Source organism: Pteropus vampyrus, unplaced genomic scaffold (genome assembly GCF_000151845.1).
Source record: "Pteropus vampyrus isolate Shadow unplaced genomic scaffold, Pvam_2.0 Scaffold145, whole genome shotgun sequence".
Lineage (NCBI taxonomy): Eukaryota > Metazoa > Chordata > Mammalia > Chiroptera > Pteropodidae > Pteropus > Pteropus vampyrus.
In genome coordinates, this window is record NW_011888926.1 from 3540415 (window position 1) to 3550881 (window position 10467).

A 10467-nucleotide genomic window follows, 5' to 3' on the forward strand; every position below is an offset into this window, starting at 1 on the left:
AGCTCCCTGCATGGCCTTCTCTGACAGCCCCCTGGTTGGCCAGTTGGAGCACCTTGCTATCATCATTTGTTGAGGGTGGAAATCTAGGTTCCCCACTCAGGGACGGGGTGTTTGGCTGGAGTAGTAATTACCGTCTGAAAATTTTCTGTCTTGCTAGCTGCCTCTTTTCTGGTTCTTTGGCTGGAGAGAGAAGGCTTTTGATGTCCAAGGCCCTTGGCATTAGCAGTTTGCTGGCTCCTTCAGTTCCAAGTATGAGATGAATGAGAAAAATTAAAAACAAAAACAAAAAACAACCAGGAAACTCATCACTGTGTTGTTCCTTGGATCCTGCAAACTCTAGCTTATCTGCCTTCTTCTCCCTTCCTTTCAGAGTCTCCTTATGCTCGTTTTATATATAACTATGGTTTTTAGTTGTACTTAGTGGGAGGAATAGGAAAAAGAGTATGTCTACTACTTCTTCCCAGAAACAGCAAACTTTTATAATTTAAATTTTATTTTTTACTTCCAGTGGAGATCGAGTTAATTTAAATCCTTGGTTCTTAGTACACTCTCACTTGTCCATGCAAGGTTCTCTCTTACCTGATATAAAGTACGTTAAGTGAGTGTGCATGTAAAAACTCCTCCCCTCATCCCTGAACCAACTCCCACGCCCCTCCCTTCAGAGGCTCCCTCTCTAATATACTGAATGTGTGCCCTTAAATATGTATGATTCTCAACAAGTATGTAGCTTTGTGTGTGTGTGTGTGTGTGTGTGTGTGTGTGTGTGTGTTTATATGTGTTTCCAGTTTACACAAGTGGTATCATGTAGTCATCTCATTTTATTTATTTCCTTTTTCACTCAAAACTAGGTCTTTTTGGTTTGGCCCATGCTGTCCTACAGGTGAGCTACTTCTCATCACCACACGCATTCACCATTCTTCACTTACTCATTTCCCCAGGGAGGGATGCCTGGGTTGCCTGCCATTCGCAGCCTCTGCCAGGAACACCTTGGGCATGCGCCCTGCAGACCTGGGTATAATGTGCTCTGGAGTTTGCTCCGAGGAGTGGGGTTGTTGCTGGGTGACGGCACATGCTGTCATAACTGCTCCAAGTCCTGACATACTGCTTCTGGGAGGGCAGCACCTGTTTATGTTCCCGCCAGAAGTGTCTGGGAAATCCTGCTGGGAAGACTAATTAAGATACCTTTGGGAATTCTTTGGTAAAGCAGATATTATTTTGACAAAATGAACAACTGCCCCCTAAATCATGTTTGGGCTTGTAAAAAACTAAGTGGCATAACCTAAGTTTCCCCTGGGTTTCCTCTGGTGATCAGGGGAGAGCCCTGCCTGGTCCAGTGGAGGGGACTGCAGTATGGGGTGACGAAACATTCAGAAGCAGGGACAGACTTGAGCCCTAGATATCCCAGAAGTTAAAATAGCTGCTGAAAATTTGGCATGAATGGGAGTCAAAGGGACAGCTCCCATTATAGTGCCTGGTGCACAGTAGGTGCTCAATTAACACGTATCAACTGAAAGAATGAAGGAAGGAATGACTAACTTATTCCTCTGCACACTTGCTGGGGTTGAGGGTGTCTGTGCTTCTGGGAACCCCTACTTTGATTTTCTGCATTGGCTCTGCCAGCTGGAGGTGCAGGCTTGTGAAGGAGCAGCCTGTGTCTTGAGGTCCCAGACCCCTACCTGTGATCACCCTGCTTGTCTCTTCCAGCCCCCTGTCATTCACTCATTCATAAAATACTCCCAGATGCCTAACTGTGTTCCCTCTGGGGAAAAAAAAAGCGAGGAATAATGCCTGGGGGGCATGAGGGAAATTTCTTGGTGCTGGTAATGTCCTGTCTCTTGATCTGGGCAGGTGTACTGAGCTTGTGAAAATTCATCGACCTGGACACTTATAATATGAGCACTTTTCTTTATATATAAAAGGTTAAAAAAATTTAAAAACCCTGAGCTTGCATTGTCCACAGTACTCCACGGTGGTTCCCACCAGCTTATCCTCGGCTCCCTGGACATGCCGTGCAGTTCTCTCTTACCCAGTTGGCAAACACTCTGCTCTTGAGGCACCACCACCACCACCAGGAAGTCCTCCCTCCTGGCTCCAGACAGAGGTAGTGACTCCCTCCTTGGGAGCCATATGCACCTTCATTTCAGCCTTTATTCATCTGACGGTCACTCCACAATATTTATTGAGCACTCGTTATGTGCCAGGCACATATGCTTGTGAATAAAAGAGTCCTAAGTTAACAGGTTAGATTTTTTAAAGAGTTTTAAATCATCACAGAAATAAAAATATACTGATAAATTATAATAAGTCACACTTCCTTCAGCAACAGCGTTGAGAGTTCCAGTTGCTCCGCATCCTTACCAACACTTGACATTTACTGTGATTTTCATTTTAGCAGTTTGGATGAGTGTATAGTGGTATCTCATGGTGGTTTTATTTCACATTCCCCTGATGACTAATAATGTTTCCATGTATTGATAGGCCATTCGGAGAACCTCCTGTGAAGGGCCTGTTCAAAGTCTCTTGCCCCTCTTCTCCTGGTTGCCTCTCTTTTTCTTATTGATTTGTGGGAGTGCTTTATATATTCTGGATACAAGTCCTTTGTCAGGTAGAAGTTCTGCAGATATTCACTGAAAGATTCAAAACCAGGGGCTGATGTGATTGAACGGTGTCTCTAAAAGCTCCCCCTGGCTGCTGGATGCAGGACAGACTGACCGTGAGAGCAGGAAGGAGGGCGCGATGGTGGAAATGACCAGGGCAGTGGCTGTGTGGCTGGACAGCAGGGGCCGGGGGTCTAAAGATACATCAGCAGCAGAACTGACAAGCAACATCTGTCATGCTATGTCACGACAAAAGCAAGATATACGTGGTGACAGAAAGAGGGGGTGACAAGGCTGACTTCCGGGTCTCTCTGGCTGGCCAACGAGCTGACACACTGCCTGCCTGGTCATCGGCAGCCAAAGGCGGCTTTGTACTCCCAGGCCCCACCCAGGCCTGCTGGTCGGAGATGCTCTGGGGTCACCGTCAGGACACTGGAGAGAGCACCCAGTAGAATGTGAGTCTCTCCTGGCAACTGGGGGACAAACACCCTCTACAACACACGCACAGCCGGGCTGGTCCAAGACAACGCTGTGCCCCAGATGGGTTGGCAGCTGCAGGATCTGTGCTCAGTTGGGTTGGACAATGACCCCCTGTCTGCAACCTACTCCCCTTGCTGAGCCCAGGCTCAGGGGCTGACAGTCCTGCTCTGACCCAGGGAAAGGCTCGAAACACCCTGCAGTGTCTGGGCTTCTGCCGAGCAGTGGGAATTAGATCCACGTCCCTCCCAGAAAGTGAGAATCCCCTACGCCTGTACCCCTGGTTCATTTCTTGACAAACATCTCTCTGCCACTCTGTTTCTCGGTCCTTACTTGGAAGAATCCCTGGCCTTCTTCATCTTGCAGCATCGGGTTCAGCCTATCCCAGCTCTTCTGCTGTGCTATCGAATTAGACCTTGGGCTCTCCTCCCATTGCACGAGTGACATAGCACACGCCACGTGCCTCGCTATGCTGGTTGCTTCACATAGGTGATGTCAATCGTGCCTCCCAATGACCTCTAATAGAAATATTCATTTCTTCATTTTGTAAATGAGGACACTGACTTGCCCAGCTTTACACAATCAGGGTGGCGAAGACAAGATTTGAACTTGGGCCAATTGGACTCTGTAGCCCCTTTCTTCAATCTCCCTGGCCTCCCTGAGAGTGGAGCCCATTGGGGATTTGAATGGGCCTGACTCTGGGCTGTGCTACACACGGGGCAGTCTCGAGAGAGCTCAGGCTCAGACCCTGGCTTTGCCCTACCCTAACCGGGTCCCTTTAGGTGAGTCACTTTTCTCAGGGCCTTGGCATCGCCATCTGAGCAATGGAGTAATCTTTACCCAGCCTCGTTCCTGGGGTTCTTGGGCAAGCAGGGTATGGGAAAATCTGACAGAGCTGAACCCAGATGGAAGAGGTGATTGGCTTTTGTCACGTGCTACTTGTTTGGCTCCCTCCTGGTGCCTAAGCTGACCTTTTCTGTTCCCTTTTTTGGTGTTAAAGAAGAGTCGGATCACTTCCCCACCCCAGCCCTCTTCAGCCCACACTTTTCCCAGGTTAATCAGTCTCCAGCTGCCCAAGTGTCCCGGGCAGGCCCTGGGTTCCGGCCAACGGTGGCCGCCCCTATCCTGGAGCTCCAGGTCGGTCAGAGGGGCAGCTGGTCCTTGTGGCTGGAAATAGCTTTGATGGGAGATTCCCCACTTTCCGGTGCTCAACCACTTCCTCTCTGACAGAGCATGGACGCTCCAGAAGGTTCTGTTGGGTGGACCTGGGGTCATGCCTTGGGTCCTTGTCTGTTGTTCTCGAGTGTGTTCTATAGCAGCAAATATTGAGGGCTGCCTCCTTGGCTTCCGTTCCCTGATGGGACCCCATGTTTCCCAGCCCATGGCCAGGTGGGGCAGACACAGCTTCAGCTCCAGGTGGGCCCTGATTGGCTTAAGCCCGTTACTAAATCCCATCCCATGGCCACTGCTATTGGTTCAGGGATGGACATGTGAACCAAGACTCCTACTTGAGTTCTCCAGGAGGTAGACTTTCTCTCTACTGGATGCGAAGAGAAGCAGGTAGACCCAGACCTTATTGGGGGCCACCCCGAGACCTAAGGGGAGGTCAGCCTGGGAAAGGAGCAAATACAGGTAGAGGTAGAGGCAGAGAGACCTGTCATCCTGTTTGCATGGCTGGATCAAGCTTTGCTTGAAATCTCAAATATCCCTGTACTTTTCAGTTACTGTACAGACCATAGATTTCAGTTTTTAAAGCCACCGTGGGTTGAGTTTTCTATTATTTGGAACCTAAAAATCCTGAGCAAAGTCTATAGCACGATGAGGGTCAGGCCTCAAGTCTTCTTCCTGCATCTCCAGCTTGTAGGATGGAGCCCAGGACCCAGCCCAGCATCTGTGCTGTGGAAACATGACTAAAAATGTTTCCATCTTGTCCTTAGTCTCAGAGCCAGAAGGCCATGGAGAAGCCTTAAGCTCAAGGACTCCATGTTTCAGATGGAAGCACTGAGGATCACCACTCTCCGCCCCTCTCCCAGTCAACTGACTGTTTGCCTAAGAGCTGTGGTCAGTGGGGCCCAGAGGACCCAAGACCCAGACCTGTGGCCAGGCATCTGGGGAGAGCCTTTTCCTCCTCCCACTCCAGTTCATCTAAGGATGGCAGCTGCGTTCTGTATTGCTAAGCACAGAGTAGGCCCAGGGCATGCACGGAGTGTAAATACCTACTAAGAGTACTCTTAGCAGCCTACAGAGTCAAGTCCAAACATTCTAGGCCAACGCCCAAGACCCAGTCCCCTCCACCTTCTCTCCTTCATCCTCTCTACTCATCCCTTGCAACAAGGAAGGGAAATTTGTGGCCACTGTGCATCCTCTTGTTCCTGAAGACACGTGTTGGCTCCTGCCTGGCCAAAGTGACATGTCACACTAAATTCACGACCATTAATCTTGAGTTGGTCCTTGGTGTTTGTTCCAATTAGCTATTTCTGCACCATAAAGTAAAGGCTTAAGGCGATAATAATTTTACTGTCTCTCATGGATTTGGGAGGGGCTCAGCTAGGTGGTTCAAGGTCTCAGAGTGGTGGTCGGATGGCAGCTGGAGCTGGAACATCTGAGTGTTGGCAGGACATCTTTCTCCATGGACTCAGAGCTTCTCTGCGTGGTCTCTGCCCGGGCTCCTCTGGGCTTCCTCACAGCATGGCGGCTCAGGGCTCCCGCATGCGTGTTCTACAACGTGGCAGCTTTTCCTATGTAGCTTCAGAGGTGTTGGAGTGTCACTTCTACCATATTCCATCGGTGATAAGTGAGTCACAAGCCTACCCAGGATCATGGGGAAAGGAATTAGATTTCAGTTCTCAGTGGGGGAGCGGAAGGTTCTAGAAGAGCTCGTGGAGTGGAAGATGTTGCCGCCATCTTGGAAAATGCAATCTTCTAGAGTGCCGTTGGGCAAACCTGCTACATTTCTCTGGTCCACTTGCTCCCCCTCCATCCGAGAGGGCTCTTTTACACCTTCTCCTCCCTCTGCAAACCTCCAGGGCCTTTTTCCCTTGCTTGAAGCCCATGGCCTTGCTGCTTTTTCACTGAAATAACAGAAGGAATATGGGAGAGCTTCTACATGCTCCCGACCCCCGCCTGCTAAGCCCTGCGCCTTCTCCCTGGCCTTGTGGATGGAATATCTGTGAGTCTCCCTAAAGCCGGAGCTTCACGTGTGCCCCGGAGCCCGTCTGTCCCTCCTGTAATTCACACCCCTTCTTGCACCAGCAACTTCCCCTGTCAAGGATCATTCCCCAGGAAGAATGCTAGTCCTTCTCCACCTTAAAAACAACACCAAACCAAAAAACAACCCTGTCTTCACCCCGCCAGTCGAGTTCTCGGCTCTCAGGTCAGCCCACACATTTGCAAGGCTGGAGACAGCAGTGCAGATGGAGGCCTGCATGCTCTAAGTCTAAATATCAAAATGGCATAAACACGTGAACCAACTGCTAAGTCAAATATGTTCTCTCTTTTTACTTGAGAAGTAGATCTTCTTAATGACAAGTTTCAAGTCAGAATTCTTCTAGCTCTAAAGCATGGGAGCAGGGAGAGAGCCAGCCCCTCTTCCTTGTTTTACCCCGAACTTTTTTTCTCCTATGCGGCTCGCACCCACTGCTCTGCAAGAACAATCATATCCCCATCAACTCCACGCTGCTGAGGGCTGAGCACCTTGCCTGGGGACCCCACTCTCCTGGGCCACCCACCTCCCTGGATGCTCAGGCTCCTTTGTTGGTCCCACCTCATCTCCCCAAATTCTAAATGTTAGGAGACCCAGAGTTTAGAGGGCCCCACAGGGTCCCCTTCCTGCTGCCTTCCAAGCCGCGGCCGAGGGGCAGCTGGTTTCCTCGGGCTCGGTGGACAGAGCTCGGGCTGGGCTGGGTGTCCACTCACTGGTGCTCAAGGCCATTCAAGGTGTGGGTGGAGCCAGGGTGAGGAAAGAGGGAGCTGGGCTGGGGACCAGGGCCAGGGCCAGGGCCAGGGCCGAGGCTGGCTCTCTCCACGCCGCCATGCTTCAGAAGTGGAAGAATTCTGACTTTAAACTTTTCGTTAAGAAGATTTACTTCTCAATCCTTGGACCTCTTCTTTCTCTACACCCATCCTCAGGGGGTCTCATCCCATCTCATGGCTTAAATGCCAACCACAAGCCAATGATGCCCAAATGTGTGTTCTCAACTGGGACCTGAACTTCAGGCTCCTATACCTGGCCATCTGCTCTGCATTTCCCTGTGGATGTCTCAGATTTATCCCTGGGCATCTCGACCCTCACCTGTGCAACATCAGGGCCTGCTCTCCCTGCTCTCACTCGTCTTAAACGTGCCCCTCCCCAGCCAGCTCATCCTCCCAAGTGCTGTGGCCTGAACCTTAAAACTGACCTTGATCCTTCTCTTTCTTTTACCCCTCCCCACATCGAATTCACTGCAAACATGGTCAGCTCCTTCCCTACCTCTCACCTCCTCCATGCTGCCAGCTCAGCCTAGCCCCACACCTCTCTACAGCCCCTCACTGCCCCACTCCCAAACCCTGAGCTACAGCTAGGGCCTTCTTATCATCTCATAAGTCAGATCAGGGACTTCTCTGCTCAACTCCCCCAGGAGTCCGGCTCTCACTTCTACTAAAAGCCCAAGTCCTCACAATGGCCCACAAGGCCCTGTGGGCCCCATGGTGACTTGGCCTCTCCCGTGCTCCCTGGGACTATGTTTGTAGTGCCCCCTGCCTGCAGCCCTCTCCTTCCAGGCCCCACGCTTGACCCCCTTTAGTCTCTGATCAAATGCCACTCTGAGTTAGGCCTTCCCTGACCACCTCACATAAAATGAACCCCTGCCTCCCCACGGCCTCCCCCATGCCACCTGGCCCTATCTTTCCTCATAGCACTTCCACTGTCTGGAATCAGGTGCACGTTGCTCATTAATTGTTATATTGCCCGTTTCCCTCCATTTCAATGGAAGCTGCACTGCAGGATCCCCAGACGGGCACTGAGGAAATATTTCCTGAATGAATGAATAAATGAATGGATTATAAATTATAAATTAATCCTTGCATTCTTTCCCCGTGAATGTCGACTTAGCTTTGGCGTCTCTCTCAACCCAGCACTGCTGACTTCCAGTGAGTTGCAGCCTGTTTGTCACCCCTGCTCTTCAGTTAATCCATGCGCCAGGCAAAAGGCAGGTTCCAGAACCATCCAGTATATTTCCCTCCATTACCACATCCCCTCCCTGAAGCCCTTTTATGAGCAGTCACCTCCTCCCTGAAGCCCTCCTGATTCACCTCTTTCTCTTTCTCTGACGCCCTCTCCAAGGTAACTATATTCCACCTGTGTCTGCATTATCTGTGCCTGGTGATTGTCCTACCCTCTGCCCACCGGGCAGGGCTGCGTCTTGGTTGTGCTGTCATCCCGTACTCAGCAGAGCCCCGGCACCCATAGGTGCCCACTCGATGTTGGCTAACTTGAGCTGAACATTTGGCTTACTTTTATGTTTAATGTTTTCCATTAGCCCTTAGTTTCTTTCATTTTAAATCATGTTTATTTGTTTTCTAGTTCATCATCTTTAATTTGTTTTTTAAAAATTACCTGTATTCTCTTTTTCTGATTATGAAATTAACACGTGCCCATTGCAGAAAATGTGCAAGAGTGTAAAGGAAAGACAAGATTCCTCATAATCGAGCAATCTGGAGATAATCATGAACATTTGATGTATTCACTTCAACTTTTTCTTCTGGGTGCACGTTTTTTCTTTTACTAAATCTTAGACTGTGACCATTTCCTATGTCCTTTCTTCAAAGACATCATATTTCATGGCTGCCTAATATTTCACTGTATCAATTTATTTTCATTTCTCTAACCAGGCATTCCACACACAAATTATCATGACACATGCACTGCCCCACACCGTCCTCCACACGCATACACAATCCCTCCCCACCCCAGCCTCTCACACCCTCTAACACACCAGCACACACTCCCGTGGCTCCCGATCTACACTACTGAGGTGACTTCCCAGTGGCGGGTGAACAGGCACTGGTCACGTGGACCCAACAGGGTGGGGTTCCAGCCTTTTCCTCTTACTGTTCCTCAGACAGACAGATGTCGAGACAGACGCAGACAAGACAGCAGACAGGGAGAGCAGGAAGGAGGCCGTGGGGGCGGGGGCAAAGGAAGGTGGAGGCAATGACTTTGCGGTGTTCAGGCTTCGGGGAGATCAGGTGACTTGGAAAGTGGCGTTGTGGAGAGCAGGGCCCTGGCTACACTTTGAGGGGCAGGCCCCAGACAAGGGCAGGTGACAGAATGGGGCTTTCTCTGCTTAATACTCTCAACGGTATGCAGAGGGTGGTGGGTGGTCATAGAACCTAAAACCTGAGCCTCAGAATCCTGGGACCACAGAGCCTTTAAGTGGGGCTGACCGGAAGGGACCATCTTGTCTAACTCTCCAGTGATGATAAATGCAGGTGCTGAGGTCCAGTGGTTGAGACCTCTCAGGGCTCCTGGTTTGAGCAGCGCCTTTCTGTCTCCCTGGGCGGCCTGGATTAGGTTCCCTTGGTCTCTGTCCTCAGAGCCAGAGTGAGCTCTTGAACTACACGATGTGGCACTGAGTGCAGACAACCGGAGGGTCTCTGGGACTGGGCGGAGGGGCTTGGGGCGGAGGGTCGTTGAGCCGCGGGAGAGGTGAGAGGGAAGCAGTCCAGAGGCTGGCACCCCAGACTTGACCCGGTTATGTCCAGCCAGGTGCAGCTCCTCCCCCACAAGGTCCTCGGTGACTCCTCCAGGCTCCCCACCGTCAGAGGGCAGCCCTGGGAAGAGGCGGAAGTGCCAGTGTCTGGGGTCACCCACGTGCAGGCTCTGTCTCCGGCGGGGAGGAGGTCTCTGAGGCAGACCCCTCGGGAGCTGCCCTGACCTGGCTCGTTCTCAGAGTGCCGTGACTCTCACAGGTCTGAAGCCAAAGGCAGCACAAAAACACGGACAAAAATCACCTCAGCTCTGGGTGGCTTTGGGGAGAAGCAGCAAACGCGTGGGGTCCAGAGTCAGCGCGACCTGGCTGACTGTGGGATTTTGGACAAGTCATTTCCCTTCTAGGACCCCCCAGACACGCCCAGGCAGGAGGCTCCAGAGCCTGCCCACTGTGGGACTGTGTCGTTTCTAGTTCTCTGAATGGAGTTGGCCCTAGATATATAAACAGCGGGGACCACCGTGACCTGCACGAGGCCAGGCTCAGAGCAGAGCGGGGCTGGGTTTCTGACCTTGGTCAGGGGAGGAGGCTCTGCAAAGGAACAATCACTGGACGGTGACACCACAGAGTAGCAGCGCTGCTGAGGGAGACAGAACTTCCATTTTGCAGATGAAGAAACTGAGTCCCAGAGAGGGAAAGCAACTGTC